The sequence below is a fragment of the Ambystoma mexicanum genome, chromosome 6q, assembly GCF_040938575.1.
Source record: "Ambystoma mexicanum isolate Mex_15411 chromosome 6q, UKY_AmexF1_1, whole genome shotgun sequence".
Lineage (NCBI taxonomy): Eukaryota > Metazoa > Chordata > Amphibia > Caudata > Ambystomatidae > Ambystoma > Ambystoma mexicanum.
In genome coordinates, this window is record NC_090937.1 from 1192173564 (window position 1) to 1192201218 (window position 27655).

Here is a 27655-nt window from a genome sequence, read left to right on the forward strand (position 1 = left end):
AACAAACGTGCGCAGGCAGTGCATGTGTATGTTGCATGATTATATGTTTGTCGGTCTGCTTTGTGTATATGTCCTGTTGAACACGCCACAGTATTTCAGTACAAGTAACTTGTGATTAATGAATACTAGGCAAAGAAATAAATTGTGAGAGGTGACCAGGTAACACCTCTCAAGAAGAACAGCTAATGCGACATACCATAATTGCAAGCATTGATAAAGAACGTATTTTCACATATTGTAACTGACATACCAAGTGAGAGGTGGGAAGGGACTCAAGGGTACCAGAACACACAAGAAAGGAAAAGAAGCATTGCCATGGGGGGAGTAACGCCACTGGCACATATTTGCCAGCACCTTCCACTATATAGCGACAGGATACAGAAGTATCACGATCAGTGGATCACTGATATAAAAGGAGATGGGGTTCTACCAATTTGGCCAGAAGGAGGGTCATTCGACAAAAGAGTGTTGGACCTAGTATCAACCCATTTGCTAGCACGATACAAAGGGAAACAGTTACAGAACCGGAGAGAAGTATTAGATTTATGGCGAATGTTCGAGGAAGTTACCCTCACGGCAGAGGTAGGTACAAGCCGAATGATAGAAAAGCAGAAAATACCTGAAGAAGTAAGCGGGACACCAAAAGGGGAGTGCTCAACAACTACAACCGAGAACGAAGTAACAAAAATATATCCCTTAATGACCAGGACAGCAGTAGGGTTTAGTGAGTCCCTGTATATACCACCCACCCCCACTGCTCAGTGCGGGGCAACAGCCCCCAAACCCCTGCCATATGACAAAGGTGGCCCGTACGGCCCCACGAGTGTGCCTCCTGTGAACATAGCACGTTTAACAGGCGATTTAAATCGCCAGCTAGCACACGCACAAATGGAAATAACACGGTAAAGAGCTCTATGTGACAAAGGGCAAATGCTGCCAGGGGGAGGGGAGGCACCCCCGCTGTCACTGGCAGATCTCACACCCCCGATAGGGGCAGTAAGCAATGCAACCCCAGCAGTCTCAGTATCAGGGCAATCGATAGCATCACAAGGGACGTCATCACAGCAAAGACAAGAAAAAGAGTGGCAGTGAGGACAGTTCCTGTTCCAATTGAATAACAAACCAGTGAGAATTATACGCCCAGATACACCGGAGAGTCAACAAAGTGGACATCAGGGTGAAAGACAAGGAATAATAAGGATAATAACGAGCTAGAGTTAGAAATGGAAGAAGTATGGGATGATTTAGATGAATACGAAGAGACAGCTGCCGCAGAGGGTTCCCCACTGCTAAACTGCCGTTACCCAGACACACTATCACCACCATTACGACAGGGTAGATTAAGACAAAGAACAGGGAAGACAGGGAACATACTGGTAAGTAAAACGAAAAAAGGGAGAACGAGCAAAACAGGAAAGAAACAGAAACTACAAATGCCACTGATACATAAAGGAGCAGGTAGGCCAAACTATATTCCGTGGACCCAAATGGACAAAAACAACCTGTTAAATCTCCTCCCCCCGCTGACGGGAGGAGCAGGTATTTGGATACATGTATTTGAGAAGAACACGGCAGGCGTGCCGTTAGCTATAGGTGATGTGAAAAGCTTATTAGTATCAGCAAATGGGGACGAAGCAGACACAATCTGGGAAAGGGCAGGGTTCCCAGGAGTAACAATGAGCTGTGATCGCCACAATCGATCACCATTCAACAATGTTCGAGCACAAGTGTGGGATGCATTGCGGCGTGCATTTCCAGATGTTTCAGACTTACATGCAGTGATGCAGTGCACGAAGGAGGAGAGCGAGGACCACAGTGACCGGACACTGACTTGCGTGGAGCACAAGATATTTGACGTCCGTCATCTCGTCAGCCACTCAGCCAACCAGAAGGAAGAGATGCCACCCACACCTACACCACCACACCGCCTGGCCAATCGGGTCCATTTAGCATTTTTTGTTAGAGTTACTTTAATTGATATATATATTACATGGCCACGGTAGTGGCCATGTAGTTATGGTTAAGTTGCTGTTTCCATAGGAAGAGCACTTTTTGGGTGGCTTATAACTTCGCTCTCCCTGGACGGATCCTCACCAAACTTTGCAAAAAAAGTATTTGGGTCACTCAGAATATTTTTGCAAAGTTTGGTGAGGATTCGTCCACGGGGGGCAAAGTTATAGGGGGGTCCCAAAACTTTTTTTTTCCCATAGACATAATAGGAAAAAACTTTGCTCACGCCTACAGCCCAAACCGCTGGACGGATTTACACCAAATTAGCGGCAGGAGCGGCGGCCTGGTCCCGAAAGCGTGCTTTGCTTTATTTGGTGTAAATCCGTCCAGTAGTTTTTAAGAAAATGACAAAAATGTAAGTGAAAAATATTAGTGATATCTGTGTTCGCCTCGCGGACACACTTCCCTGTTCGCTCCGCGGACAGGACGGTGATTGGGCAAGCAGCTTGCGTGATGTCCGTGGACATCTGTCGTGCTCTCTCATTGGATGCGTGGAAGTGTGCAGTGCGTCTGGCTTCAGAGACGCCCGCCATCTTTGTTCCTCGCATGAGAGGCTTGGTATCCCGACTGCACAGTAAGTCCCCCACCCCCGCTCATGCCCGTGTCTGTCTCCTGTTCCTCACACCCCCCCCACTCATGCTAAGTGTCTTCCCTTTTCCTCCAGCCCCTCGCTCACGCCATCGGCACACGGTGGCCAGCGGAGGGCCGAGGAGCGGGATCTGCCGCCTGCACACGAACGCTGTGTGTCTTTCTCCCTCCCGCCCACCCCCCGCTCATGCCCCGCTCGTGCCCCGCTCGTCTCTCCCAACCGCCCACCCCCCGCTCTTGCCCCGCGTGTCTCTCCCACCCCTGTGTGTCTCTACCACCCCCCGCTCATGTCCGTGTGTCTCTCCCCACCCGCCGCCCACCCCCGCTCATGTCCGTGTGTCTCTCCCCACCCGCCGCCCACCCCCGCTCATGTCCGTGTGTCTCTCCCCACCCGCCTCCCACCCCCGCTCATGTCCGTGTGTCTCTCTCCCAGCGGCCGGCCACCCCCCACTCATGTCCCGTGTGTCTCTCTCCCTCCCCGCACTCCCGCTCATGCCCTGTGTGTCTCTCCACCTCCCGCCCACCCCCTCTCATGCCCCATGTGTCTCTCTCTCCTTCCCCCCACCCCCCACTCATGCCCCGTGTGTCTCTCTCCCTCCTCCCCGCTCATGCCCCGTGTGTCTCTCCCCCTCCTGCCCACCCCCCGCTCATGCCCCGCGTGTCTCTCCCCTTCCCCCACCCCCCGCTCATGCCCCGTGTGTCTTTCCCCCTCCCGCCCACCCCTGCTCTTGCCCCGTGTCTCTTTCCCCCTCCCGCCCACCCCCGCTCTTGCCCCGTGTCTCTTTCCCCCTCCCGCCCACCCCCGCACCTCCGCTCTTGCCCCGTGTCTCTTTCCCCCTCCCGCCCACCCCCGCTCTTGCCCCATGTCTCTTTCCCCCTCCCGCCCACCCCCGCTCTTGCCCCGTGTCTCTTTCCCCCTCCCGCCCACCCCCGCTCTTGCCCCGTGTCTCTTTCCCCCTCCCGACCACCCCCGCTCTTGCCCTGTGTCTTTCCCCCTCCCGCCCACCCCGCTCTTGCCCTGCGTGTTTCACCCTCTCGCCCACCCCCGCTTTTGCCCCGCGTGTTTCACCCTCCCGCCCACCCCCGCTCTTGCCCCGCGTGTTTCACCCTCCCGGCCACCCCCACTCTTGCCCCGCGTGTCTTTCACCCTCCCGCCCACCCCCGCTCTTGCACCGCGTGTCTTTCACCCTCCCGCCCACCCCCGCTCTTGCCCCGCATGTCTTTCACCCTCCCGCCCACCCCCGCTTTTGCCCCGTGTCTTTCCCCCTCCCGCCCACCCTCGCTCTTGCCCCGCACCCCGCGTCTTTCCTCCTCCCGCCCACCCCCACTCTTGCCCCGTGTCTTTACCCCTCCTGCCCACCCCCGCTCTTGCCCCGTGTCTTTCCCCCTCCCGCCCACCCCCGCACTTGCCCCATGTCTTTCCGCCTCGTGTCCACCCCTGCTCTTGCCCCATGTCTTTCCCCCTCCCGCCCACCCCCGCTCTTGCCCCGTGTCTTTCCCCCTCCAGCCCACCCCCGCTCTTGCCCCGTGTCTTCCCCCTCCCTCCCACCCCCGTGTCTCTTTCCCCCTCCCTCCCACCCCCGCTCTTGCCCCGTGTCTCTTTCCCCCTCCCACCCACCCCCGCTCTTGCCCCGTGTCTCTTTCCCACCCGCCCAGCCCCGCTCTTGCCCTGTGTCTATTTCCTCCTCCCGCCCACCCCCGCTCTTGCCCCGTGTTTCTTTCCCCCTCCCGCCCACCCCCGCAATTGCCCCGTGTCTCTTTCCCCCTCCCGCCCTTGCCCCATGTCTCTTTCCCCCTCCCGCCTACCCCTGCTCTTGCCCCGTGTCTTTCCCCCGCCGCCCACCCCCGCTCTTGCCCCAAGACTTTCGCCCTCCCACCCACCCCCCGCTCTTGCCCCGCGTCTTTCTCCCTCCCGCCCACCCCCCGCTCTTGCCCCGCGTGTCTTTCACCCTCCCGCCCACCCCCGCTCTTGCCCCCTCCCGCCCACCCCCGCTTTTGCCCTGTGTCTTTCCCCCTCCCGCCCACCCCTGCTCTTGCCCCGCGTGTGTTTCAACCGCTCTTGGCCCCTCCCGCCCACCCCCGCTCTTTCCCCCTCCCGCCCACCCCCGCTCTTGCCCCGCTCTTGCCCCGTGTCTCTTTCCCCTTACCGCCCACCCCCGCTCTTGCCCCGTGTCTTTCCACCCTCCCGCCCACCCCCGCTCTTGCCCCGTGTCTTTCCCCCCTCCCGCCCACCCCCGCTCTTGCCCCGTGTCTTCCCCCCTCCTGCCCACCCCCGCTCTTGCCCCGTGTCTTTCCCCCCCTCCCGCCCACCCCCGCTCTAGCCCCGTGTCTTTCCCCCCTCCCGCCCACCCCTGCTCTTACCCCGTGTCTTTCCCCCTCCCGCCCACCCCCGCTCTTGCCCCGTGTCTTTCCCCCTCCCTCCCACCCCCGCTCTTTCCCCCTCCCCCCAACCCCACTCTTGCCCCGTTTCTCTTTCCCCCTCCCGCCCACCCCCGCTCTTGTCCCTTGTGTCTCTTTCCCTCTTCCCCCTCCCGCCCACCCCCGCTCTTGCCCCTTGTGTCTCTTTCTCCCTCCCGCCCACCCCTGCTCTTGCCCCTTGTGTCTTTCTCCCTCCCGCCCTGCCCGCTCTTGCCCCTTGTGTCTTTCTCCCTCCCGCCCACCCCCGCTCTTGCCCCAGGTGTCTTTCTCCCTCCCGCCCACCCCCGCTCTTGCCCCTTGTGTCTTTCTCCCTCCTGCCCACCCCCGCTCTTGCCCCTTGTGTCTGTCTCCTGTTGCCCCTCACCCCCTGCTCATGCCCCGTGTCTGTCTCCTGTTGCCCCCCACCCCCCGCTCCTGCCCCGTGTCTGTCTCCTGTTGCCCTCCATCCCCCTCTCCTGCCCCGTGTCTGTCTCTGTTGTTCCCCCACCCCCTGCTCATGCCCTGTGTCTGTCTCCTGTTGCCCCCCGCTCATGCCCCGTGTCTGTCTCCAGTTCCCCCCACCCGCTCATGTCCCGTGTCTCTCTCCTGTTGCCCCCCACCCCCCGCTCATGCCCAGTGTCTGTCTCCTGTTGCCCCCCACCCCCCTCTCCTGCCCCGTGTCTGTCTCCTGTTCTCCCCACCCCCGCTCATGCTCCGTGTCTGTCTCCTGTTCCCCCCACCCCCTGCTCATGCCCCGTGTCTGTCTCCTGTTGCCCTCACCACCCGCTCATGCCCCGTGTCTGTCTCCTGTTGCCCCCCACCCCCCGCTCATGCCCCGTGTCTCTCTCCTGTTGCCCCCACCCCCCGCTCATGCCCCGTGTCTGTCTCCTCTTGCTCCCACCCATGCCCTATGTCTGTCTCCTGTACCCCCCACTCCGCGCTCATGCCCGTGTCTTTCTCCTGTTGCCCCCCACAGCCCCGCTCATGCCCCGTGTCTGTCTCCTGTTGCCCCCCACCCCCTCGCTCATGCCCAGTGTCTGTCTCCTGTTCTCCCCACCCCCCGCTCATGCCCCGTGTCTGTCTCCTGTTCCTCCCACCCCCGCTCATGCCCTGTGTCTGTCTCCTGTTGCCCCCCACCCCCCGCTCATGCCCCGTGTCTGTCTCCTGTTCTCCCCACCCCGCGCTCATGCTCCGTGTCTGTCTCCTGTTCCCCCCACACGCTCATGCCCCGTGTCTGTCTCCTGTACCCCCCCACCCCCCCGCTCATGCCCTGTGTCTCTCTCCTGTTGCTCCCCACTTCCCCGCTCATGCCCCGTGTCTGTCTTCTGTACCCCCCAACCCCCGCTCATGCCCCGTGTCTCTCTCTTGTTGCCCCCCACCCCCCCGCTCATGCCCCGTGTTTGTCTCCTGTTCTCCCCACCCCCCGCTCATGCCCCGTGTCTGTCTCCTGTTGCCCCCCCGCTCATGCCCCGTGTCTGTCTCCGGTTCCCCCCACCTGCTCATGTCCCGTGTCTCTCTCCTGTTGCCCCCCACCCCCCGCTCATGCCCCATGTCTGTCTCCTGTTGCCCCCCACACCCCTCTCATGCCCCGTGTCTGTCTCCTGTTCTCCCCACCCCCGCTCATGCTCCGTGTCTGTCTCCTGTTCCCCCCCACCCCCTGCTCATGCTCCGTGTCTGTCTCCTGTTGCCCTCACCCCCCGCTCATGCCCCGTGTCTGTCTCCTGTTGCCCCCCACCCCCCGCTCATGCCCCGTGTCTCTCTCCTGTTGCTCCCACCCCCCGCTCATGCCCCGTGTCTGTCTCCTCTTGCTCCCACCCATGCCCCGTGTCTGTCTCCTGTACCCCCACACGCCGCGCTCATGCCCGTGTCTCTCTCCTGTTGCCCCCCACACCCCCGCTCATGCCCCGTGTCTGTCTCCTGTTGCCCCCACCCCCTCGCTCATGCCCAGTGTCTGTCTCCTGTTCACCCCACCCCCGCTCATGCCCCGTGTCTGTCTCCTGTTCCCCCCACCCCCGCTCATGCCCTGTGTCTGTCTCCTGTTGACCCCCACCCCCCGCTCATGCCCCGTGTCTGTCTCCTGTTCTCCCCACCCCCGCTCATGCTCCGTGTCTGTCTCCTGTTCCCCCCACACGCTCATGCCCCGTGTCTGTCTCCTGTACCCCCCCACCCCCCCGCTCATGCCCTGTGTCTCTCTCCTGTTGCCCCCCACTTCCCCGCTCATGCCCCGTGTCTATCTTCTGTACCCCCCAACCCCCCGCTCATGCCCCGTGTCTCTCTCTTGTTGCCCCCCACCCCCCCGCTCATGCCCCGTGTCTCTCTCTTGTTGTCCCCCACCCCCCCGCTCATGCCCCGTGTTTGTCTCCTGTTCTCCCCACCCCCTGCTCATGCCCCATGTCTTTTTCCTGCTCCTCCCACCCCCCGCTCATGCCCCGTGTCTGTCTCATGTTGTCCCCCCACCGCCCCGCTCATACCCCGTGTCTGTTCTCCCCACCCCCCGCTCATGCCCGTGTCTGTCTCCTGTTCCCCCCCAACCCCTGCTCATGCCCCGTGTCTGTCTCCTGTTGCCCTCACCCCCCGCTCATGCCCCGTGTCTGTCTCCTGTTGCCCCCCACCCCCCGCTCATGCCCCGTGTCTCTCTCCTGTTGCCCCCACCCCCCGCTCATGCCCCGTGTCTGTCTCCTCTTGCTCCCACCCATGCCCCGTGTCTGTCTCCTGTACCCCCCCACTCCGCGCTCATGCCCGTGTCTCTCTCCTGTTGCCCCCCACACCCCCGCTCATGCCCCGTGTCTGTCTCCTGTTGCCCCCCACCCCCTCGCTCATGCCCAGTGTCTGTCTCCTGTGCTCCCCACCCCCCGCTCATGCCCCGTGTCTGTCTCCTGTTCCTCCCACCCCAGCTCATGCCCTGTGTCTGTCTCCTGTTGCCCCCCACCCCCCGCTCATGCCCCGTGTCTGTCTCCTGTTCTCCCCACCCCCTGCTCATGCTCCGTGTCTGTCTCCTGTTCCCCCCACACGCTCATGCCCGTGCCTGTCTCCTGTACCCCCCCGCTCATGCCCTGTGTCTCTCTCCTGTTGCCCCCCCACTTCCCCGCTCATGCCCCGTGTCTGTCTTCTGTACCCCCCAACCCCCGCTCATGCCCCGTGTCTCTCTCTTGTTGCCCCCCAGCCCCCCGCTCATGCGCCGTGTTTTTCTCCTGTTCTCCCCACCCCCTGCTCATGCCCCCTGTCTTTTTCCTGTTCCTCCCACCCCCCGCTCATGCCCCGTGTCTGTCTCCTGTTGCCCCCCCACCGCCCCGCTCATGCCCCGTGTCTGTTCTCCCCACCCCCCGCTCATGCCCGTGTCTGTTGTTCCCCCCACCCCCCGCTCATGCCCCGTGTCTGTCTCCTGTTCCCCCCACCCCTCGCTCATGCCCCGTGTCTGTCTCCTGTTCCCCCACCCCCCGCTCATGCCCCGTGCCTGTCTCCTGTTGCCCCCCACCCCTCGCTCATGCCTCGTGTCTGTCTCCTGTTGCCCCCCACCCCCCGCTCATGCCCCGTGTCTGTCTCCTGTTGCCCCTCACCCCCCGCTCATGCCCCGTGTCTGTTTCCTGTTGCCCCCCACTCCTGCCCCGTGTCTGTCTCCTGTTGCTCTCCACTCCCCGCTCCTGCCCCGTGTTTGTCTCTGTTGTTCCCCCCACCCCCTCTCATGCCCTGTGTCTGTCTCCTGTACCCCCCTCCGCCCGCTCATGCCCTGTGTCTGTCTCCTGTTGCCCCCCGCTCATGCCCCGTGTCTGTCTCCAGTTCCCCCCACCTGCTCATGTCCAGTGTCTCTCTCCTGTTCCCCCCACCCCCCGCTCATGCTCTGTGTCTGTCTCCTGTTGCCCCCATCCCCCTCTCATGCCCCGTGTCTGTCTCCTGTTCTCCCCACCCCCCACTCATGCTCCGTGTCTGTCTCCTGTCCCCCCACCCCCTGCTCATGCCCCGTGTCTATCTCCTGTTGCCCTCACCCCCCGCTCATGCCCCGTGTCTTCTCCTGTTGCCCCCCACCCCCCGCTCATGCCCCGTGTCTCTCTCCTGTTGCCCCCCACCCCCCGCTCATGCCCCGTGTCTGTCTCTTTTGTTCCCCCCACCCCCCGCTCATGCCCTGTGTCTGTCTCCTGTTCCCCCACCCCCCGCTCATGCCCCGTGTCTCTGCTGTTGCCACCCACTCCCTGCTCATGCCCCGTGTCTGTCTCCTGTACCCTCCCACCCCCCGCTCATGCTCGTGTCTGTCTCTTGTACCCCCCCACCCCTGCTCATGCCCCATATCTGTCTCCTGTTGCCCCCCTGCTCATGCCCCGTGTCTGTCTCCTGTTCCCCCTACCCGCTCATGTCCCGTGTCTCTCTCCTGTTGCTCCCCACCCCCCGCTCATGCCCTGTGTCTGTCTCCTGTACCCCCCCACCCCCCCGCTCATGCCCTGTGTCTCTCTTCTGTTGCCCCCCACCCCCTGCTCATGCCCCGTGTCTGTCACCTGTACCCCCCCACCCCCCGCTCATGCCCCATGTCTCTCTCCTGTTGCCCCCCACTACCCCGCTCATGCCCCTTGTCTGTCTTCTGTACCCCTCACCCCCCGCTCATGCCCCGTGTCTGTCTCCTGTTCCCACCACCCCCGCTCATGCCCCATGTCTGTCTCCTCTTGCTCCCACCCATGCCCCATGTCTGTCTCCTGTACCCCCCCACTCCGCGCTCATGCCCGTGTCTCTCTCCTGTTGCCCCCCACCCCCCGCTCATGCTCGTGTCTGTCTCTTGTACCCCCCCACCCCTGCTCATGCCCCATATCTGTCTCCTGTACCCCCCCACCCCCCCGCTCATGCCCTGTGTCTCTCTTCTGTTGCCCCCCACCCCCTGCTCATGCCCCGTGTCTGTCACCTGTACCCCCCCACCCCCGCTCATGCCCCATGTCTCTCTCCTGTTGCCCCCCACTACCCCGCTCATGCCCCTTGTCTGTCTTCTGTACCCCTCACCCCCCGCTCATGCCCCGTGTCTGTCTCCTGTTCCCCCCACCCCCGCTCATGCCCCATGTCTGTCTACTCTTGCTCCCACCCATGCCCCATGTCTGTCTCCTGTACCCCCCCACTCCGCGCTCATGCCCGTGTCTCTCTCCTGTTACCCCCCACACCACCGCTCATGCCCCGTGTCTGTTTCCTGTTGCCCCCCACCCCCTCGCTCATGCCCCGTGTCTGTCTCCTGTTCTCCCCACCCCCCGCTCTTGCCCCGTGTCTGTCTCCTGTTCCTCCCACCCCCGCTCATGCCCTGTGTCTGTCTCCTGTTGCCCCCCAACCCCCGCTCATGCCCCGTGTCTGTCTCCTGTTCTCCCCACCCCCGCTCATTCTCCGTGTCTGTCTCCTGTTCCCCCCACCCCCCGCTCATGCCCCGTGTCTGTCTCCTGTTGCCCCCCACCCCACGTTCATGCCCCTTGTCTGTCTCCTGTTGCCCCCCACCCCTCGCTCATGCCCCGTGTCTGTCTCCTGTTGCCCCCCACCCCCTCTCATGCCCTGTGTCTTTCTCCTGTTGCCCCCCACCCCATGCTCATGCCCCGTGTCTGTCTCTGTTGTTCCCCCACCCCAGCCCATGCCCCGTGTCTGTCTCCTGTTCCCCCCACCCCCCGCTCATGCCCCGTGTCTGTCTCCTGTTGCCCCCCCACTCATGCCCCGTGTCTGTCTCCTGTTCCCCCCACCCACTCATGTCCCGTGTCTCTCTCCTGTTGCCCCCCACCCCCCGCTCATGCCCCGTGTCTGTCACCTGTACCCCCCACCCCACGCTCATGCCCCGTGTCTCTTTCCTGTTGCCCCCGACTCCCCGCTCATGCCCTGTGTCTGTCTTCTGTTCCCCCCACCCCCCGCTCATGCCCCGTGTCTGTCTCCTGTTCCCCCCACCCCCGCTCATGCCCCGTGTCTGTCTCCTGTTGCCCCCACCCATGCCCCGTGTCTGTCTCCTGCATTCTCCCACCACTCCACGCTCATGCTCCGTGTCTCTCTCCTGTTGCCCCCCACACCCCCCGCTCATGCCCCATGTCTGTCTCCTGTTGCCCCCCACCCCCCGCTCATTCCCCGTGTCTGTCTCCTGTTCTCCCCACCCCCGCTCATGCCCTGTATCTGTCTCCTGTTCCCCCCACCCACCGCTCATGCCCCGTGTCTCCCTCGTGTTCCCCCCACCCCCCGCTCATGCCCCGTGTTTCCCTCGTGTTACCCCCCGCCCCCCGCTCATGCTCCGTGTCTCCCTCGTGTTCCCCCCACCCCCTGCTCATGCCCCTTGTCTCTCTCCTTTCCTCCCCACCCCCGCTCATGTCCCGTATGTGCCCTGTACCCCCCCGCTCATGCCCTGTGTCTCCCTCGTATTCCTCCCCACCCCCTGCTCATACCCCGTGTCTCCCTCATGTTCCTCCCCACCCGCTGCTCATGGCCCGTGTCTCTCTCGTGTTCCCCCCACCACCGCTCATGCCCTGTGTTTCCTTCCTATTCCCCCCCACCCCCTGCTCATGCCCCGTTTGTACCCTGTTCCCTCTCATGCCCATGTGTCTCCCCTGTGCCCCCCCAACCCCGCTAATGCGCCGTTGTGTTCTTTATACACCCCGCCTTCCCTTTCCATGGTGGCCATCTTGGTAAAAGATTTTCCTTCCTACACCGAGACGCCGCAGGCGTCCCGACGTAAGAAGGAAAATCATTTTGATTTTTTTACCACCCGGCATTCCCACTTTGAGGACATAAGATGTTAGTGGTCTTCATCTATTGAAAAGGATGTTATGGTCACGTTGTACTAATAAAAACCTTTAAAATTTACTAAAAAAAAAAATGTTACAGGGACGTTATGGTTAAGTTGCACTAATAAAAACCTATGAAATTCAATGAAAAAACTTTGCTAAAGGGACGTTATGGTTAAGTTGCGCTACTAAAAACCTATGAAATTCAGTGAAAAAACTTTGTTAAAAGGACGTTATGGTAAAGTTACGCTACTAAAAACCTATGAAATTCAGAGAAAAAACTTTGTCAAAGGAACGTTATGGTTCCAAGGAAAACCGAAAAACCCTTGAAATTCGCCAGTTATGGTAAGCTAAGCAACCATAACTCGCGCCACCACCGTGCACTGCTAAGACTAACACCCAGGACATCAAAGATGACATCACAAATGTCATTGATGACATCACTGATGACATCACATGTCTGGCTCACTCTTTTTTCTTTTGCTGACATATCTAGGCCACATGGTTTTCTTCAGTAACAGTCAGAAACTAAACATTTTATTTTATTTGTAGACGTATCCTTCAAGTAGGTCCTTACAGTAATTCTGTTAGAGTCCAGTCACATCATATGAAACATATACATACGGGAAGACACAAGCTTGAAAGACAGCAATCCTTTTTGTGCATAAAGATAATCAATAGACTTATGAGCACTTTCTGATAGTTCTGTTGTTTTTTTTATGGCTGTACTTTCCCTGTGGGTCCAATCACATCAAGTGATACATATACATAGGGTGAATAGCAGCTTTGAAACAGAGCAATCATTTATTTGCATGAAAATAATCAGTTAAGCTATGAATGGTTTCTGCTACTACTTGTGCTTTTTTGCTAACTTCACTTTCCCTGTATATACCCATATTGGTATGTGTTCTTGTGTCTTTGTGTTTTGTCTATAGTAATGTTTTATTAGCTGCGTATTACATATTTCACAGTACACAAAAATCTATTAAGAAAACAATTATCATTTCATTATTCAACATATTAACATTACGAATATTATACCTACATCTTGTACACTGCACACCATGTTATGTTTCTGTATCAGTAGCTTAGTATACTAGATAGAACCCCATAATAGAATGCTATTTATATCAATTCATCGTTCAATGCACTAATTAGGGTATGATATTTATTGCAATGATCCTTGACACTTGTTTCCCAACATTATAATAAGAATCCCTTGTACACATATTTCATGAAAAGTACATACACATGTGATGTCATCAGTGATGTCATCAATGACATTTGTGATGTCATCTTTGATGTTCTGGGTCTTAGTCTTAGCAGTGCACGGTGGTGGCGCGAGTTATGGTTGCTTAGCTTACCATAACTGGCGAATTTCAAGGGTTTTTCGGTTTTACTTGGAACCATAACGTTCCTTTGACAAAGTTTTTTCACTGAATTTCATAGGTTTTTAGTAGCGCAACTTTACCATAACGTCCCTTTAACAAAGTTTTTTCACTGAATTTCATAGGTTTTTAGTAGCGCAACTTAACCATAACGTCCCTTTAACAAAGTTTTTTCATTGAATATATAAGTTATGATGTAAAGATGGTAGGGGTTTTTTGGGTTATTTCCTAGCGGGAGAAATAAACCATCCTTTGAACTCTTTCAGCCGAGTCTCAGTGCCTCCTTCTCCGACAGGGGTGGTGTTGGTTATTTTATTTTCTCTCACACGTAGTAAGCCAGTGAAAGGCACCTACACACCCTCGACCCTGCATCCTGCTATGCAGAATCTACACAGTGTCAAGACGTCCGGATCATCGCAGCTGAACATGCCAGCAACGTGAACTGAACTGGAGAAGTCTGGGTCTGTCTGCGTCGGGGACCGGTGGGTAGTCCATACCCCAACCGGTGGCCCCTCGCGCAGGAGCTCGTTTCTTTTCTACCGCTGTTGCGAAATAGCGACTCAATCCGGCACTCTCACCATGCCTCTGCCCATAAGTGGAGGCCTTGCTTGAGTAGTGGGGACTTGTTCTGTATCATTTCATTCACCTTCCTGAACTGCCTGATATCCTTGAAGAGGCCCTCTTTTGTCCATTGGCACCAGCGCGTGCAGGTACTTTTGAGCATAAAGCTCCTCTCTTCGTAGGGCTCAGACTTCCTCCTAGTTCGGTGTATTTCAGATGTCGAACTGGGTCTAATGATTACTTGCACTGCCTGTTTTCCACCCCATCTAGGTGGTTTACATATTACGTGCTCCTAACTCCTTAGACCCCTCAGGCTTGTATATATATTGTATTGATTGTGATGGGTTGGTTTACTTTAGTATTATTGTGATTCTTTGCTATGGTCGATGTTACAAAGGCCTTGTAATAAATGTGTCTATATTTTTAATATAATACCTGTCTGGAGTAATCTGTACGTGTCCTTGCTTTGTTTGCTCATTGAGGTCTTTCCGTCACCCTCACGCCTCTTGAGACTTAGTCTTGACCACCGTCATCGCTAACCTGATTGGTCTGGCTTGTCCAGAGGTTACCCTGTTCCAAGAAACTAGGCTGGCCTTCTGAACCTCTGCCCGTCCCGGTCCGAGTTCAGAAATCCATCTTAACAGTGAGTTGCCTGACTGGGCCATGGCAGCGCATCAGGGTTGTGAGGTGGGTGGCTGCATACTCCAACCGTGTGTGAATGGGGGGATGCATACTCCACCTGGGTGGGTATGGGGGGGGTGCATACTACATCTGGGTGGGAATGGGGGGGATGCATACTCCACCTGGGTGGGAATGGGGGATGCATAGTCCACCTGGGAGCGAATGGGGGGGTGCATACTCCACCTGGGTGGGAATGTTTACATCAGTGCAAGATGTGCACATCACGAACACTGTGCCCCAAAGAAACTGAAATGGTACATGACAACCAAATCCCATAGTGATGAAGTAAGGCTGACACCTATCACTACATGACAAACAGGTAACCAACCCACATCCCACAACACATGCACCACTCATCAGGGGCCCTCACACACCGTAAGGTCATCCTGCACTATGCACTGCATATGCACTATGCTTCTGTCTCCAGTATATCACCACACAGGCCAGTCAAACCTGGCCGTGCATTCAACTGAGTCAACCAGCGATACCACAGTGTGTCACTGGTTTGGCACACCCATAGGTGTGCTGAATGTCACCATGGAACTGATCAGTGCAGAATGCCCAATATAGAACTGACTACAGCCAACACTCCCTACTACCAAATGCCACAGAACACTACTCATCACTGATTTTACACCAACACTGCCGTATGCATATACGATGCACGTGCAACAAGATGTCAGTGCACACCATGACCCATCTTGAAGATGCAACCCACACCATTAGTCCATTGCACAGGGCACATAGCAGGGCACGAAATGGGGTCAATGCATGTGGGCACAAATTACCTGCTTCCATGTGAGACTAGTACAGTTGTCCTAAATGAATGTGCGGACACTTACCTTCATTCCACTCTCATGCAGGTGACTGTGGCTATCCCTTGAAGCCGTGGCTCATGACCCCTGTCCGAAACCCACAGAACAGGCACGAGGAAAACTACAATTGTTCACAAGGAGATGAAATTACTGACAGGCCCATTGGTCAGTACTCAACCCCCGAGAACTTGTAATACTGGATAGCTGCACCATGTGAGGACAGGGGGCAGGATTCACATACTCCAGCACATCTCAAAAATCAGGACTCAGTAAGTTGGCAAAGGGAAGTCTGTTTAATGATACATACATCAGCATATGGAAATCAGCAGCATTGGGAACACTTGTCTCGCTCCGACTTCCTCGAATTTCAGTCAAACAGCCTTTTTTATATGCTAAACTCATCATCATTGACGTCTAATTCTACAAAAAATCATCACGCAATATAATTGGTCGGGAAAGGTAACTTGAGTATAGGTGTTATATCTATATATGACAATAGAGCATGCGGATTGGTTAACTCTTATCTGGTGGGCGTCTACGCCCATCCCTCTACATCACACGTGATGGACGTCACTATGAGTACGACGTCCCATTGGTTACAGTGTCTATAGGACCCTAGATTACATGGTCTATTGTGATTGGGTAAGTTACACCCCTAACCATAAATCTCCACTTTAATTAGCAGCAAGCAGGCTGGACACCCAGGTGCCTAGTGTCCCAAGATTCACCCTGCCTCTCTTCCATCAATCAGTGTTTTTAGGGCAATGTGTCAATTAGTTGGCTAAGGAAGGCCTCAAAACTGTAGTCTCTTATCAGGAAAAGTTATGGCACCCCTTGGATCTGGGTGACATCAGACGGTGGTACATCTTCACGCCTGGCTGGTCACGTGTTGGTTCACCGTGAATCTGCTTCAGTTTCCAGCTTTTCGTGTATTTAAATATCCATGTAGCTCCACCACCTGCCTGGACCTCCTTATCTTGACCTTCACAGGGCAGGCTGGTATGCTCTGAAGTTTCGATTCTCCTTAGCTGAAACTCGCCTCCCTCTCTTCGGTTGACCTTGATTTCCCAGGCCAGTGCCATCCATTGTTGACTTTTGATTCCGCTCTTTCCCCTGGCTTGGGCTTGGATATGAAACCCAACCAGTTAGGCCTTGGCTGCCTGGGTGTACTTCTGCTTTTACAAAATGGAGTTGCATGTGTACATTGTGCCTTCTGGAGGTAGTTATATGGTTGGATCTTGCCGCTCTATCTTCTACTAAGCATTGCAAGCAGTATCGATTTCTTAGCATCTTGCGTTTCAAGCCTATTTACACAAGCTTAACGGGTTAGATTCTTTCATCTCGGTTCTTCCGCTACGACGTTTCTTACGTTTTAACATTGTGTTGTCCTACATGTCTCTTGCACCTGTTTTCGTGGATACACGCGTTCGCGTGCTGCCTTTTCTCATGTGTTAGTCTGTCCAGGCCCTCTTCTCATCATCGTTTGCCTTCCATTAGGGCTCTTTGTGTCTCCTCATGGACAGTCTGTGAATACACATCGTTTCGTATCAGTGGCTGGTATGGTTGTCTGATTGAGTACAGTACTGCCCAGGGCTGTCTGCTTATTGGCATTTCAACAGGTACTGATCTTCTAATGTACACAGGGCAGAGGCCCAATGCAGCTCTCTGTTTGTTCAGTTGCTCCTGCTACGTCACATACCTTGGTGAGTACTTCACTGGCAACTCGCAATGGGGGGCAGCTATGCAGGCCATATCTGGGACCTCCTCTACACTCCCCCCTCTGGTCGGTTCATCGACCACTTCTGCTTCCTCATTTATATTCAGTTTCTTTGTTTCTTCAATGCCTTGTTCATCGTCTTCCGGGTTTACACAAGACGGCATGAATGCATGCAATTTTGGTGTCCATACCTTTATCACCCCTTTCAGGCTTCCTGCTGTTTTCACATGCTCATCTTTGTTCTAGGTCATCAGCTGCCGTTGTCCATTTGGACTGCAATAAATCAATTTTTCCGTCATACCTTCTTCGTTTCTTGGGATAAGTGAATTTTGTTCCCTCTGGTGCAAATTCACTGGCCTTCCCGAAGTACTTTATCTCTTTGTCTGTCAGGTCTCTGGGCTTCCAACCTGGCTCAATATCGACCATAATTTTCATCCCAATGGCCTTCTTTGCAGTTTTCTGGCACTGTGTAATGATTATCTTGATAACACAGAATCCTAGCAACACCATAACTAATAGGGCTCCCAGAAACTTGAATATGTCAGCCATCCATTGCGGGACCCAGGAGAATAAGTTCCCAAACCAGCTGTCATCGTCCACTTCATCTGTTTCCTCGGTCATCTGTTTTTTTAGGCTTGTCAGCATGCCTATGGCCTTGGTGAGGGTTCCATTTTCCTCATCGTGCAATGGGATAAATGTGCAGCACGATTCTCAGATTTTTGCACAAACACCTCCATCCATCACAGTAATCATGTCAAGCACATATTTGTTCTGGCGAGTCATCAGGCAGACTGCTCTTAGTTCTTCTTTAATCGCGTTGAATCCTTTTATGGTGGTATTGATGGTCTGCAGTAATTCCCATCTGGTTATCTGCAACCATTTGGTATTTGCACTATCTTGGATACGCGGCAAGAGTATTGTTGTGAATATGGATGAGGTTAGGCTAAACAGCCTGTGTTCGTAGGGAATGGCATGAAATGCGTCCTCTGATTTGGTGAAGTAATTTTCTCTCTTCATCCTCGACATTAACTTCACAGACCTCCTTTTCCTCAGGTGAGCATCTGCGTTTGGGAAGCTGTCCAAATCCAGTTCATTTTTTGGAATCACCAGTGCCAGAACGTGGACGTTCACCAGTGTGCATATGCCTCCCCAGTTCCGTGGTAGCCTTATGTATGCCTTGGACCCACATGCCCAGTAATGGTCCATCAGCACTGCGGTTCCTTGCAACATCGCTGGGGCTTCATATATTCATCCGCAGTTTTGATTCTCCCCCATTTTCCTCGTGCCATTAATTCTGAAGCACAGTTTCGAGTTTTACAGTGGTACTATTTGCAGGGGTCCTCCTCTGTCTTCGACCCATGTTTGAAGCTTTACCAATCTTGGCCACAATGGTTTGCATAGTCCCTGTGAATTTTCTATTGCTTATTGGCAGGCTCCAAAGACCATCCAGGCTCGACAGATCACAACCCCTTCTTCCCATCCATTTGGGGACACTACTGACCCCCAGATCTGCATTTGTCCTCGGTTCTTCGAGATTTGAGCTTCTTCAGCTGTTTTCCCTTGGACATTCAGTCTCTGGTTTATTTCCCATCTTATTCCTGATCCTTTGACGTCAGGGTGTGAAAACAGAAACAAAATATCAAGGCTGAGTACCCCAAAAGGAAATACACTGAACACGGGTTACAAAGGAACATATAAAGTACTTTATTCTCTACTGAATTCAATTATAAAAACAGTGCAAAGTCAGATAGCTATCGGCCCTCAGTACAACACAACAAACTCCAGCGTGGTTCAGTGTGTTCAGTGAGAGACACTTTAAGTTAGAATTAATTCGCTTTTTATACATTTTGTGGGCACTATGTCCAGCCCCACTTCGGGTTAATATTCCACTTTGTGCATCACCAATTGTAGGGTTTGTTGCTGAATCCCAAATAACTGCATCTTACTGGTTTGTTTTTATTACATGTAACAATAAGCGTATGCATTAACTGTGTATTCTAAAGTTTCGCATTACAGGTCTTCTTAAACTTAAATACAATGTAGTAAAACAGATGTTCTTTGTTTAATATGTAAATACATTACCATAATATATACTCGTGGATTGGTTTCATTGCGCGAGTAATCCTTTTACACATAGGTCAACGTAGGACGAGGTCTCAGTTCATGACCTCAACAAGTAGTCTGCAGGCAGATTACACATTAGCGATATACAGAGGTTAAGACAGCCATGTTGTATTTTGCAATGACATCGTCCACCATTTTAGCTCACATGGTGATTTTTCCACACAAATCCTAAAATGGCGTTTGACCTAAACTGGCGACCTACATGGATTAAAGGTCAGGACCTTGCAACACAGATTTCGCTCGCAAACGACTTTCGAGCAGCTTGGCGTAGGCCAATATTAAATATATTTTCCACAATAGGAGGCACGATATACTTTCTATTCCGACAAGGGTTCTCATATCTAATCACATGATTCTTGGTGTGTGCCCTGTTTCTTGTTTTGATGTCCTGAACAAAACTGTCTTCATCAGGGAAATCCTTTTCGTTGGCCCATATCAGGGAGGCGTCTCTCCCCATAAACTGCCCTCTGGTGTTGCACATTGCTACGTGTGACATGCAGTGTGCAGTGGGGACATCAAGTTCTATCGCCACAAAGATTTTGGACTTGCCCATGCTGTATGGCAGGAGTGCACAGACAAAACATTCCCCTTCTGATTGCCTCCTTCCAACTTCCTTCATGTGTTGGTACCAAATGTTGTTTCCTAGATGGGCTGTGCTGTCCAAGTAATCGTTTAGTTTGTTGTCGGTTTCATATGGGCTTCTCTTGATTCTTAATGTTTTTCTGTAATTGGCTATCACTATGTCTCTGACTGCGTCTGTACTGCTCTTCCGTTCGGGTAGGCTCCTGGGTACTATCCTTGGTGGGGCAGGTTTCATTTCCTGCCCTGCAGTATTATGGGGATGTTTTGCGTTTCTTTTCCTTCCCTCATGCCTTCTTTTGTAGACCTCCTCCCACCACCATTGGCTCGTCATCTTCCCAACGTGTGGCGGCATTGTAGGCCTGATGCTTATTTCTGGCATTGGAGCAGGCGTGCTCGTTATCAGTTTCTGTGGTTTTCTTTCTCAGCTCCTCATGTAGTTTCTTTGCTCTAAGTATGAGCGGGAACACATATTCAACCAAGGCATGTGTTTTCTCAGGAAGTTCCTTTGTGGCTTCTTCCGGTTCCTTGAGGGATTCTGTCATGCCCCCTCTGCTTGGGTTCTCACCTGGCTCCTCTTGTTTACTTCTACTATTTTCTGGAGCCGGTCGTTCCTTAGGCAGTTTTTCTTTTACTGTTGACTTGGTCTGAGGTCCCGTAGCCATTGACACTTGCCCTTGTTCGTGTGCACTCAGTGTGTGGGTGCGTGCCGTGGACAGTGCTATGTTATCATTCATTCCGAGCTGACCCTGTCTCCAGCTTTTCTCATCATTCATAACCTCAACCGTGTAGCTGTCACTATTTATTACATTCAGTTTCAGTTTGTTTGCTTTACCATCAGCTTTTCTTGGAACAGGAATGATGATATATGGTCTGGGTGCTTTTGTGGAACCCAGATATTCGTTATCTGGTGGATGCACAGACAATAGGACACTCCGGGCACCGATAAAAAATGCATTTCTGATAGTTAGAGACAAAAACACAATAATAATCACTATGCATATACATATAATGGCTTTAAATGATGGCTTGCAGCATCTCCTTCCAGGGAAGCGGGGGCGCCCCTCCGCGGGTGGAAAAACTAGGTTACTGTTGTGGGCCCCCATGCCGATCAAGTCCATAGTCACTAGTTTATTTCCTTTCGTACTTTGATCTCGTTGCTCAAAAGGTGCAGCAAATACTAAAGTGACGAGTATTATTCAAATGTCCCCCTTATGGGTGCAATCAGTAGTCTTGAGATATGCGGCACAGTACCATTTAGCTAGACTATTGAGAAAGGTTAGACTACCGTCTTTATCATATCATTTTCATTTTGCATTTTTATAATAAACACAGTCCCAGGGCACCCCTCCAATTCATCATGGCCCTGAGGACATGCAGGAATCTGTTCACTATGGCACCATGAAGCGATAGCTTCGCTACAAATCACGCAAAATTAAAATGTCAAAAAAATAAGAATTAAAAATAAAAATAAAAATAAAAGTGAACATATGAGAAGGTAGGAAGAAATAAGAAAGATGTTGAAAATGGAAAACACAATATTGAAATTCTTGTGTCCGCTCCTTCCAATTGGTCGTTCGTTGACACTTTGAAGAGTAGTGTCTCTCTCCTCCATCTGCGCCACGGCAGAAAGATGATGAAAATAGATGAAAAAATAAAATAAAAATAAAAAATAAAAAATAAAATACGAACATGACATGGTTATCCTTGTTCCCGCTCTTCTCAATCTGTCCCATGATAGCAGAATGGGGAACCTTGTTCTTGTTTTCTTACTCTGTCCTCGTCGGAAGGATGATGAAGAGTTTTATCATGGATCTGCCCCCCATAAGGCTCTCCTCAGCAATGGATGTCCGTAATTGCTTCTTAGCTGCGAGACGATAGCTCTCAGGAGCCTGTTGAGTTGCGCGTTATTTGCTGGGTCACTGAGGAAGGTGGGCACGTCGACAGTGATGGGTCTACTCACTAGTTCTGGAAAGTTCTCAATGAGGTGGAAGAAGACTCGGAATGCGTATCTGCTGTTTTCTGGTGTCAACAACATTTGCTCTTACTTTCTGGCCTCTAGATCACAGGCCCTTTTTTGTGCCATGAACAGTCTTTGAACTATCCTCGATCTGTCCCTCGGCGAACAGTCTCACAGGAATCTCCTTAGGAATTCTCACTGGAAGTTGGACAGTTCCACTTGGAGCATGATCCGGTGGAGAAGAGTCTTCATGTGTAGGAAATTGACTAGATCTCTTAGGAAAGTGAAAACATCAACATCAGCAGGCCTTCCCACCGTTTCTGGATGGTCTGTGACTAATCTAATCAGGACATTGTGGGCTAGCTGCGTATCTGCAGGGGACAGGGACATTTGCTTTGTTTTGCTGGGTCCGATCACAAGTCTTTCTTTTGTCGTGAGCAGTTTTTGCACTTTCCTGCTGCGTGGATTGGTACCACATGGTTCAGTTTATACCACACTTGTTTCAAAAAGTCATTGTTTCGGGGATCTCTGATGAAAGTCAGTGTAATTGTGGTTCTCCCGACAAGTCCTGGGCACTCCTCAATGATTCGGAACAATACTGTATACGTTATTTAATCAATGATCACTTGGGGTGGGAGCATAAGTCTCTTGTTCACTGTGCTCGGGCAACTCGGCAAAGACCTCTGTGATGACAGTCAGTAGCTGCCTGATTACCTTCTTATTTTCTAGATCTTGAATGTATTCTGTGACACTTGTTCCTCTCCCTATGAGTGACGGACATGTTAGGAGCACAAGCTGAAAATAGGTGAGTACATCCCACTTGAGACTTCTGCCGGGATGTACCATAAATTCTGTGCACAAAGTCTTGGTAATGGATACTTTAGAATAACGTTTTTTGGTTCTCAGAAATGTCTTATTTTACTACTTATCAGAGTCTTAGAGTTCATGTTCAATGCTTCGTGTGGTTCAACGTGTTCGAGTTACTAGTATCACTGCGGTTTCAGAATATATGATTTTCTTTTTTACCCTGCACTTTTGGCTGCACAGAGTGTTCGTTTGCTTGGTTTTGTCTCTTTCTGTGCATAAAGGAAAAGTTCAGTGTGGACACGATTTTCACAAACAGGCGTTTTTCTTTTCTTCTCTGGTCATGCGTCCTTCTTCCTCGCCATAGATCTTGTCTGCACGTGCTGAGGTCCTTCCCTGTTGTCTGTAGATTCCTCGGAGGTGGATGCAGTAGGAGTGTTCTCTGCTATAAAGTTTGATGTCGTTTAGGAAGATCCAGGCTATTCTGTCCTCGAGCTTGACGGCGGACGGGGTGCAGTCCTCTACGATGAAAGGGCCATTAAACCTTGGCTCGTCCCATTTTTTCCTTGTAAAATTCTGTACGAGGATGCTGTCACCAGGGAAGACAAGGGGCGCATGAAGGCTGTGAGCTGCGCCCGCATCAGCACTGTCTGTTGAGGTTTGTGCTGTGCTGTTCAATTTACGCCGTCGCTGCAGCTGGCCTGAAATGATAGTGGCGCTGGATGTGAGACAGTCAAGGTAATCCTTCATCTCTGCTCCCAGATCCTCCCTAGCAGGCTGGGCATCACATCTAGCCCTGTCTCAGGGGGTAGTAGGGGTCCTCATCCTTCTACAAGTAACAATTTTTTGCGGCGTAAAATGATGGTCGGAGCCTGGTTGGTTCCGAAGAGCATACAATGCCAGTGGTAGACAGTGCAGCCATCCCTTCTTTAATGTGAGCTTCGACTTGGCTATTCTCTCTTTTAACAGGCTGTTGAGCTGCTCACATATCCCATTTCCCTCTGGGTGATACGCCGACGAGAACGTGTGCTTTATACTAAGCAACACGCTAACATGCTCAAACCCTGTGTTTACAAAATGGGGCCCATTATCTGATCTCATTACCTCGCACACCCCCCACCTAGGGAACACTTCCCTCACCAGAAATGTTGCGGCACAGGCTGCATCAGGGTGTGTACAGGGACCTGCTTCTATCCATCTTGAGAAAGGACACACCACCACAATTAAATACCTGTACCCATTACACACCTGAATCATATCAACATAATTGATATTTTGGTGCTGGAACGGTCCATTAGGTCTGGGAATGATTCCTCTCACTACTTTTAATGTGTGCCCAGAGGAGAATTGCTGACAAATTATGCAGTTGACCATAAAAAATGCAACATGCTCTACTAAATTCGACGTGAACCAGTCTTCTGCGAGCGTTGCAGCAAGATTTTCTTTTGACATGTGTAAGGGGTAGTGGAGCTGTTCTAACGCTACCTTTAGAAGGGTGATAGGCATTACTGGTTTACCAGTGCTGTCTTGCCTCCACAATCCGTCAGAGGGGTTTAAAGAACACCCTCAACGCTTCCATACATTTTTCTCCTCTTGAGGTGCCTCAACTTGGAGCTCCATTAACTGAGTCTGCCCCATATTGCTACAGGTTTCTGGTGTGGCTTGCGCTACCATCATTTGTTCATGGGTACGTGTCACCTCCACGTCCATGATTGTTTCATTCTTGGATGCCATGCGCTTGGCTTCCGTGTCCACTTCATGGTTTCCACGTGACACGAAATCTGTCCCCTTGGTGTGAGCGGCACATTTCATGACCGCTATGCACACTGGGAGCTGTAGTGCTTTTATCAGCCTATCCAGTAAGACTGCTCAGAGGTAACCCCTCCTTTTCCATCATGCTAAACCTGCGTGCACAGTGGAAGTCACATAGGCGGAATCACTGTACACCGTCACTTCCTGATCTGCATGATTTTCGAGGGCAAGTATCAGTGCCACCAGTTCTGCAGCTTGGGCTGAATAGTGAGAGGGTATTCGTGCACTGATGAGTACCTGAAACTCTCCATTCACCAGGTGTTTAACCATGGCTATGCCTGTATATCTTTTTCCATCTTCTTGGTCGATTCTAGAAGACCCGTCAATGAACACGACCTCCCCACTTGGCAGGGCGTTTTCCTTTACCCTTGGGATTTCATCGTAGAATTCTTCATAGTTTGCACAGTCATAGACTGGTTCACCCTCGGTTACTGGTTCTATTATGAACGTTGCAGGGTTCACCGTTTTACATCAAACTATTTTGATCGATGGATTAGAGATGATCACCTCGTGAACGAATGCCCTCTGTGATGTCAATGTGCCTTTTGGCTTTTCCAATATGGCGAACAGTGAGTGCTCGATATACAATGTCATGGAGCATCCCATCACAATGGAAGACGCCTTCTCGATGGCAAAGAAGACGGCGGCCAGATTTTGTTCGCATGGGAAGTGGCCCCTCATAACCGCTCTAATACGCTAGAGGTTTGCACCCCAGTGATGTTCGTTGAGCAAGTTCTGCCATCATAAAATTGCCATCGGTATGTCAGAAGAGATAGAATTCTTCTGCATAATTAGGGATCCCGAGAAGTGGGGCCTTATAAATTGCCCCCTTGAGTTCTGAAAAACCCTTTTCCATTTCCTCAGTCCACTAAATGTCTTCCTTTGTCGCTTGGGCCTTCTTCAGGGCCTGAAGCAAGGGCTTTGTGTACGAGCTGTAGTCAAAGACCCAAGCTCGGACATAATTTCACAGGCCTAAAAAGCTTTGCATTTGCTTGAACGTGCATGGCTTGGCCGTGTTCATGATGGCTTCAGCCCTTTCTGAGCTTATCTTTTTCCCTTCATGGGATATTAGTTGCCCTATGTACAGCACTTCCTGCTGACAGTATTGCAACTTTTCTTTATCAACGTTGTACCCCTTCTCAGCTAGTATCGTTAGTAGCTGGACAGAGTCACTCCTGCATTGCTCCTCAGTGGTGATGCAGATCAGAATGTCATCTACATACTGCAAAACAACACTGTCTACCACAATATTGCTTAGGTCCATTTGCAGGACTCTGTTAAAAATAGATGGGGACTCACAATACCCCTGTGCAGCCTCAGGTTTTTCAGGCGCATTTGCTTGAACGTAAACAATGTCAAGTCTTGCGAGTCACGGTGCAACGCAATTTAGAAAAATGCATTTTTCAAATCGATCACCGTGAAATATTTTTTCTCAGTGGGTATGTTACACAAAATTGTAGATGGGTTAGGGACTAGAGGGAACTCGGTTTCGACAATGTCGTTTAATGCCCTTAAATCCTGGATTAAACGCCAAGACCCGCCCTTCGATTTCTTGACGGGATAAATCATCATGTTACAAGGTGATTCTGACGTCACTAGGATGCCCTGTTCCATCATGGTGGAAATTGTCTTCGCGATCCCCTCATCCACTTCTCTGGACATGGGATATTGTTGCGCTCTTGGTAGGATCGCTCCTGGCTTTAGTTTGATTTTTACCTCTCCCGCCCCCTTCAGGAGTCCTACATCATAAGGCCCTGTTGTCCGTACTACGACAGGCACCTGGGCCATGTCCTCCTCAAAGTATTCTGGATGTACTATCGCCAACATCATTCTCTGTGGCACTTCTTGTTTGATCATTTTGACCCAGAATATGAGACTTAATTCCACTCTTGTCTCTTCTAAGTCAGGGTGTTCTTCGAACAGATCGTCATCCATGACGTCAGTCACTCGATACCCTTCTTCAATGGCGATAACAGCGCACCATTGCCTTCCTTCGTCATCATATCCTTTTACCAGGACCACCTTCCCCTTTACTGCTGCAGATTGTATTTCCAAGGGAAATATTTGTCCCTCTTCCTCATGCATGGGTATTTTTGCTCTAAATAGAAATTCTTCAGGGGTTCTCATAGGTTTGTCTGCGAGGCCTGGCAATCCCGCCATAAGCACACATACGCCATATGCGAAAACTTCTGGCTCCAGCTGTATAGCTCTCATGGCTGCACGTCCAGAGTATGCCCTGATAATTTCGCACACATTAGAATAGTTCATTCCTGGCGTGGAGCACACTATACCATCCTCAATAAACAAGATTGTCACATTCAATGTTGTCATCAAATCTCGACCCAAGATGTTTACTGGGGACTGACTTGAGTACAATAAGGGCACATTAATTTCACGTTATCCCACTGAGACTGGGAGTGTGTCTGTAAAGGGAACTCTGCTATGAGCTCCAGTAAACTCTGAGTATCTATAGCCTCGCCGGACAAGGAAAACTTGCCTTCTTGTATGCACGAACGCATCGCAGCCGTGTCAACTAAGAAGGAATATTCTTTACCCCCTATGGTGACATTTACCCTGGGTTCCCTCTTAGGGTCTGGTGTCACTGATAGGATAGAGCACATCAGAGTTTCCCGTGAGCTGTCCTATTTTATGTATAGGTTCGGCCCACTGTAAGTTTGTGGAATACCCCCATTCCCAGGGTTGGTTCCTCCTCCATTATTCATTCCTTGTGGCACCGCCGGTGATGCCTGTTGGGGCTGCCCCTCTTGAAAGTTCCCCATGTTTGAGGGTTGAAACCCTTGTTGTGCACCTTGCTGCAAGCTTGCTGCCTGCTGCTGTACTATGGGGCCCTGCGCACTGCCTTGTTGCGGGGCGGCAGGCTGATGCACCATACCTGCTCCCATTCCTTGGCCATTTTGCCACATGCCTTGGTTTCTGCACATGCACGCCACATGTCCTGTCATTCTGCACAGCCAGCATACTGGCGGTGGTCGGACCATCTGCCCATTCGGCATGGCTTGAACGCTCATCTGTTCATTCTGAAATCAGCCTTGGTTATTTTGAAAACCACCCTGATTACCATGGAAACTTCCCTGGCCACCTTGCCATCCTCTTCCTCTAAATCCTCTACCCCTCAGGAAATATCCTGTATTCGCTTGGTTATTTACTTGCTGCGTGCTGGGCTCGGCTGGGCTGGTCAACATGGCTCCTTCGAGAATATACTTCAAGAGCTTCTTTTGTACCAGCTTCGCTTCTTCCCCCTTACGGGTTGCTTCCTTTCTTCGGTTCTTTTCTTGTAACAATCTACAGTAGTGTGCAATTGTCAATTGAATTTCAGCCCACGGTTTGGCTGCGATCCCTACCAATTTCTTGAGCTGTTTTTGCACCGGTTCAGGCAACCCTTGACACAGTATGTGGTAGAAGACAGGGATAGACTTTGACCCTGACTCATGCGTTTCGAGCACCCACACGTCTTGAAAATTTGGGATATAAATCAACGGATC